Consider the following 6,580-nt stretch of genomic DNA (forward strand, 5'->3'; position numbering starts at 1 on the left):
TTCCCCATAAGCTCTATCCTTTAAACATTTGTTAACTCAGCTTCCCTTAGTCTTTCTTTTAAGTGATTGAAGTGGAGCAGTAGACACAGCTATTGTGTATTAAAATGCACAGTGAAGTATGATTCTTCTTTTACCAATGGTTTGCATTATTTAAGGATTAGAAACGTGGAAGAAATGTGCATATTTTAGAGTATATTAAGTAAGGATACATGTTTCTGAATAGATTGTAGATATATCTGTAGGAAATAGCAACCTAAACCTAATATACACACCTACACACACACACACACACACACACTCACAGACAGTATGCTCATACACACACATACATACACCAGTTGAAAAGAAGTAAGAATCTCAAAGGATGGGACCACCCCTGAGAACAAACCAGGCTGTTGTTCCCCAGGCTGGAGCACTGAAAGAATCTATGAAGTTTTCAGCCTGAAATAGCTAATGGCACCTGCAAACAGCTTAGAACCTGAAAACTATCAAGCACTTGTCTGTGCTCTAAGGATAAGACTCTAAAAAGGAGAATCAAAATCATTTGCTCGAGAACTTTTATTTTCATCAGAAGAAAATAACATTAAACAAATAAATACATAATACACCATACAAAATCTCTTAATAGTATGAAGAAATAAAGCAAGGAAAGAGAATGGAGAACAATGAAATGTGTGTATGTGTGTGTGTGTTCGCGGACGTGCATATGCACGCACACTAATGTATATAGGGTGCACAGGAAAGACTACAGGAAAAGGGGTTATCAAAGTAGAAATCTGATTAAAATGAGAGTGAGAAATGCAACTCTATGGAGGAAAAAGATTGAAGGCAATGAGGAGTGCAAGTATAGTCTTTTTTTCTATAAAATATCAATTTTTAATTTTGTAATTAATGTGACATAGCAAAATAAGAATGTTTTTATTTCTAACTTAAATATTTTAGTCAAAGTTGCATCAGAAATCAAATATTTCTTTGGCCTTTTCCAAAAGACTTATTAACTACCATTATAGTTGTTAGTATTATATAGTAACACATTGCTTAAAATACATTATAAACCTTTTTTCTTTCTCTTTATATATGACATATAACATTATGAATTTTGTAACATGATTCATATTTGAAAACATTTTAAATGGCATGACGACTTTCACAGAAAATGCCACTGGCATCACATAAAATGTCCAAATACTTGAAATGTTTTAAATTCTTGACAGTGCCAAGCACAATGCTTGACACATATTAGGTACTTCACTTTGTTCACTCATTCTCTCATTTACTCATGTACTTATTCTAAGAAATTCAGGATTAAGGAGAAATTGTACCATAACAAGAATTACAAGCACAATCTTTTATCAACACATTTGGCATTTTGACAAAGACTTTGGCAATGGGGTGTGGAGAAGATGAGAGGATGATGATCAAGATTTCAAACTGCTTGGCTAAATTCTACCAAGTAAAGCGCTGGTTAAATACTCATTGCATTTGTAAGTCCAAAGCCTTCATGGCAGAAACAAGATTTGATTTCTTACATAGAAAGGAAAGGCATTGTCACCAGAATGAAATCAGCAATGGAGAAAGTCGTTGAAGGTGAAATTAGTGAAATATCAAAAAAATATATAAAGCTATGATTAAGATTTTGTTCTAAGTATAATGACAGAAGAATGTTAACAGCTTTTAGAGGACAACTGATACAAACTGAGCTTCACTTTTAAAAGATTACCCTGGCAATTTTGTGGAGATTAGACTCTAAGACAAGAGTGGAAAAAGGTAGACCAGTTAGATGAAGATCTGGGCACACGAGAGGGATAGGTTGAATTAGGACTCAGAGGTAGGATTGGCAAGAACAATCAGGCTGGGTGTCTATTTTGTATGCTGATTCAACCTCACTTATTGATGAATTGGAAGTGGGTAAATGAAATAAATAATAAATTAGACCTTTTCTTCCAGGGCTGATTGAGTGAAGGAGGGTGCTATATACTGAAATGGAAAAAACAAAGAAGAATACATTCAAAGAACAGAGTTAATCAATCGTTCTTATTAGCAGACATTCAAGTAACAATGTTGAATAGGTAATTGGATACATGTCTGGGATCCAGAGCAAATGTTAGGATTCAAGACAGTTTTACAGGACATCAGTTTATGGTTGATACCTTTGTTAGGGTATAATCTAAGCTACTATTACAAAAAGATCTAAAAATATAATGACAGAAGTTAATTTCACTTTCATATAAACATCCAGTGGCAAGGGGCTACCCATGTAACTTTTTGAAATTAGCATATTTCTAATGAGGCTTACTTGATTTGACTCACCAATCCTAGGCAAAGCTGTTGCTATTTTAGAGAGAAGGAAGTTCCTTTCCTGATTTGACCCAGAGTGCATCTCTTTGTCTTTGAACCATAACCACTTTTCACAGAGTGAGTCCCATCATCAAATTAGGTATCCTGTTGTTACAGCACTTGTGTGTTCAAACTTATACACCTATACAGTGCCAGACTCTGTGGTAGACTCTGAATATACAATAAATAAAAGAGATTTGGTGCTTGCTTTAGAGAGAATGAAATCTGCAAGGTAGACAGAATAACATCAAAAAGTGATTCAGTCTACAGGATAAATGCAATGTTTAATAAAGATACCTAGGAGAGAAATGCCCTTAAGCTCAACTTTCAGGTTTCAGCTTACAGATCCCTACCTGCTGGCTTACAAAATCCTTTGTTTTCCGAATTAAGACCTTCCTATCTATCCTATATCTGGTATTTTTCTTAAGTTCTGCATTTCATCATAGAACACCACCCCATTGGGTCCAAGAGAGTTTGTTTCTTTTTCTCAGAATAGATGAAAAATTATCATCTTGTATCGAAGCTTGAACACTCAAGGAAAAGGGTCATATCACAAGAGGCTTACAATCTGTGTAGCAAGCAATGTCTGTAGACTGAATAAATATTGTATCTTGCCTGCATTTGGGGCTGAATATCAGCTTCCATAATGACTTATTGGAATATTGTTTCTTAAACACTTTTTTTTTCTCTTTCCAACTTTTATTTTAGGTTCAGAGGGTACATGTGCACATTTGTTATGTAAGTAAATTGCATGTCACAGGGGTTTGATGTATAGAGAATTATGTTACCCAGGTAATCAACATAGTACCTGATTGGTAGTTTTTCAGTCCTCACCCTCCTCCCACCCTGTACCCTCAAGTAGGCCCCAGTGACTGTTGTTGCCATGTTTATGTCCATGACTACCCAATGTTTAGCTTCCACTTATAAGTGAGAACATCCTGTATTTGCTTCTCTGTTTCCGTGTTAGTTTGCTAAGGATAATGGCCTCTAGCTCCATCCATGTTGCTGCCAAGGAAATGATTTCATTCTTTTTTGTGGCTGCATAGAATTTCATGGTGTATATGTATCACATTTTCTTTATTCAGTCCACTGAATATTTTGAATATAACCCCTGCCTATACACAGTACTTACAAAATCTATATGAATGCAATTGTAATTGTCCCATGGAAGACCATGTTAAAGCATTAATAAATTCACTATAGCTTTTTGATAGCATGTATTTGTTCAACAAAAGGGTACAAAAATGGCAAGTATTAATTTCTGTTTATATTTGTGTTTCTTATAGTCTACTCTTCCCATGGCAGTCAAAGTAAATATATTAAAAATAAAACCAAATCATGCATTCCACTCAGAAAACTCAACTGACTTCCCATCTCATTTTATAACCCACAAGTTCCCACATGATTTCTTCTTGTTCCTGCATTCCACGTCTCCTTCTGTTCTATCTTGTTCACATGATTCTAGTCATATTGGACATAATGCAGTTCCTCAAGCTAAGCAAGGTTCAGTCTTTTGCAGTCACTGTTCTCTATAGAATGTTCTTCTCAAAGATATTTAGCTATCTTTCTCCCTCACATTCTCATTACCTTCTCAAATGTACAAGAAAATACTATTGGAATCCCATCTAGACCCCTTTGACAGACTGCAGCACCATCCTCAGCTGCTGTTGGTGTTGACTGAACAAAACTTACACCTGACCCTTATTTATCCAGACCATTGATCTCAGCCAAAAGAAGGTGCCTTCCCTCTATCTCATGCCACACCACCTCAGCAAACAACCAACTGACACAGGCTACCAAAAGCCCAGAGGCTACCTCAAGAAGGGATGGATTCTGTAGTATCATTGCTGCTCCAGAATTTCCTGTGGTTTACCTGAAAGTCTCCAGCCAAGCCCATGTTCTTGCTGATCTTTCACCCAGCTCTCTCCTGTTTGCCTCACTTCCCTTGTGCTCATAATCCTTTTCCTCAAATAAACCTTTTGAATATGAATCTCCATCCCAGGCTGTACTTCTAGGAAACAGACCTAAGAGTTGCCTCCTTAACCATCACACACCCAAGAACTTCCTGTCTCTCTTATCTTACTTTACTTTATACACAGCACTGATTGCCATATTGCATAGTATGTATTTATAATTTATTTTTGTTTATTCACTTTTTCTTTTGTAAACTCCATGTGGTCAGGGACTTTTTTTGTTTGCTATATTCCCAAGCCTACAAAAGGACTTACTTATTATAGTTACCTAATAAATATGCATTGCTGAATGTATGAATAAATGAAATGAGACAATGAATATATTTTATCATTACTTCAAGATGCCTTGGCCGGGTGCAGTGGCTCATGCCTGTAATCCCAGCACTTTGGGAGGCCAAAGTGGGTGGATCACTTGAGGTCAGAAGTTCAAGGCCAGGCTGGCCAACATGGTGAAACCCCGTCTCTACTAAAACTACAAAAAGTTAGCCAGGCATGGTGTAATCCCAGCTAGGCTGAGCTAGGAGAATCACTTGAACCCCGGAGCAGGAGGTTGAGGTGAGCCAAGATAGTGCCACTGCACTCCAGCCTGAGTGACAGAGTGAGACTCTGTCTCAAAAAAAACCCAAAAAACCAAAAGTGATGCCTTGTTCTTGAAAACACTGGGAACCAATGACCTGAATTAATTTCATCTACAGTAAAGAATGACTCTGTTTGGAACCACCATGTGTTCTATGCTCTTTCAAACTACATCAACACTGGAATGCTGTGAGAATTGGTTCATTAACATGTCCTTCATAAGCCTTCCAGACCTTAAACTCAAAGTCTTTATCTTACTGTATTTTCATAGTCAAATTTCCCTCTGGATTTCTTAATTAGCCTATGTTTTTTAAATAAAATTTTATTTTTTCAATCAGTAATATTTTAAACTCAAATCTTAAAAGCTCATACTGAAAACAACTGAATATGTATATATTTTTACAATGAAAGCTATTAATAAGGAAGGCATTATAACTATAGAAGGGCCAGTGTGCACATTACTCATATTTAGTCAGAGACAATTCCTAGAAGGAGTGTAGGGAAGTTTCTGAAAATTGATTTTAAAATAAGGTAATAGTTTATTTTATTACACAGACATTATTTGGCTGTAAAGCCAGCAAAGAAAAGGAACAGAGCCTACATCAGAGCTTTTATATGAAGGAAATACTGAAATTGGATATGACACATCAAAAATATTTAAATATGAAACTACAGAGACTCTGGCTGAGTTGCAGCCTCTTCAGTTCACACGCTAACAGAACTCAGTCTTGATGAGTGTTTACAGAAAATTGTCTTCATTGTCAACCACACTCCACAAAATGATGGCTAATTTGACTTTTACAGATTTAAAAAGTCGGAAAGCATTTGAGGTTGCCTGCCAACTCCACAGAACTCTTCATTAATCAATAAATAAAGTTTTATTTAATTTTTTCACAAAGAGAACTTTGCGGTCATGAACGCCTGCTGTCTGCTCCATTAAAAATAAAGAAATCTTCTAAAGAGACTCTCTCAAACATATTCAAATACAGGACTTGGGAAGATATTTCATTCTAATTTAGGAGTACATAATTAATATACTTCTTCGCAGCTAGCATTTAATGTCATTGCTTTTATGGTTTATGATGTAGTTTGTTTCTTTTTATTTAACAGAAAGGTCAATGTGACTAATAATTAGAACTATGACTGAGAGAAGAAGACTGTAATTAGACTATTTTTCAGTGAATAATAAAGTGTCAGAAAAAAAGAAAGTGAAACCTTTGTGTCAGCAAAACTGGTTTACATAAGGACAGGAAAAGTGATTCTTTTATACAGTTGCACACTTAGGTGACCTTCCAATAATCTAACTTATTGATAATTTAATAATTATAAATATACACAAAGAGCATGGTCTAGGTATTCAAAATAAAGCAATGGTTCTCAACCAAGAGTGATTTTGCCCATAAGAGATTTGGCCATTTCTGGAAACATTTTTGCTTGTTATGACTGGAGGAGTGCCACTAACTTTTAGAGGGTAAAGTCCAGGAAAGCTGCCAAACATCTTATAATACCCAGGCAGTGCCTCACAACAAAGAATTATCCAGTTGCAATGTCAATTGTACCGATTTTGAGGAACTCAAAAGTTATAAAACCTTTTGATTTTGAAATTAATGAGTAAGCTTTGAAGTAGTCCAGAGTAATTGGAGCTCTCTATGCTGAGATGGCTATCTATTGACATTATATTGTGAGATGCATTT

The sequence above is a fragment of the Pongo abelii genome, chromosome 10 (genome assembly GCF_028885655.2).
Source record: "Pongo abelii isolate AG06213 chromosome 10, NHGRI_mPonAbe1-v2.0_pri, whole genome shotgun sequence".
NCBI lineage: Eukaryota > Metazoa > Chordata > Mammalia > Primates > Hominidae > Pongo > Pongo abelii.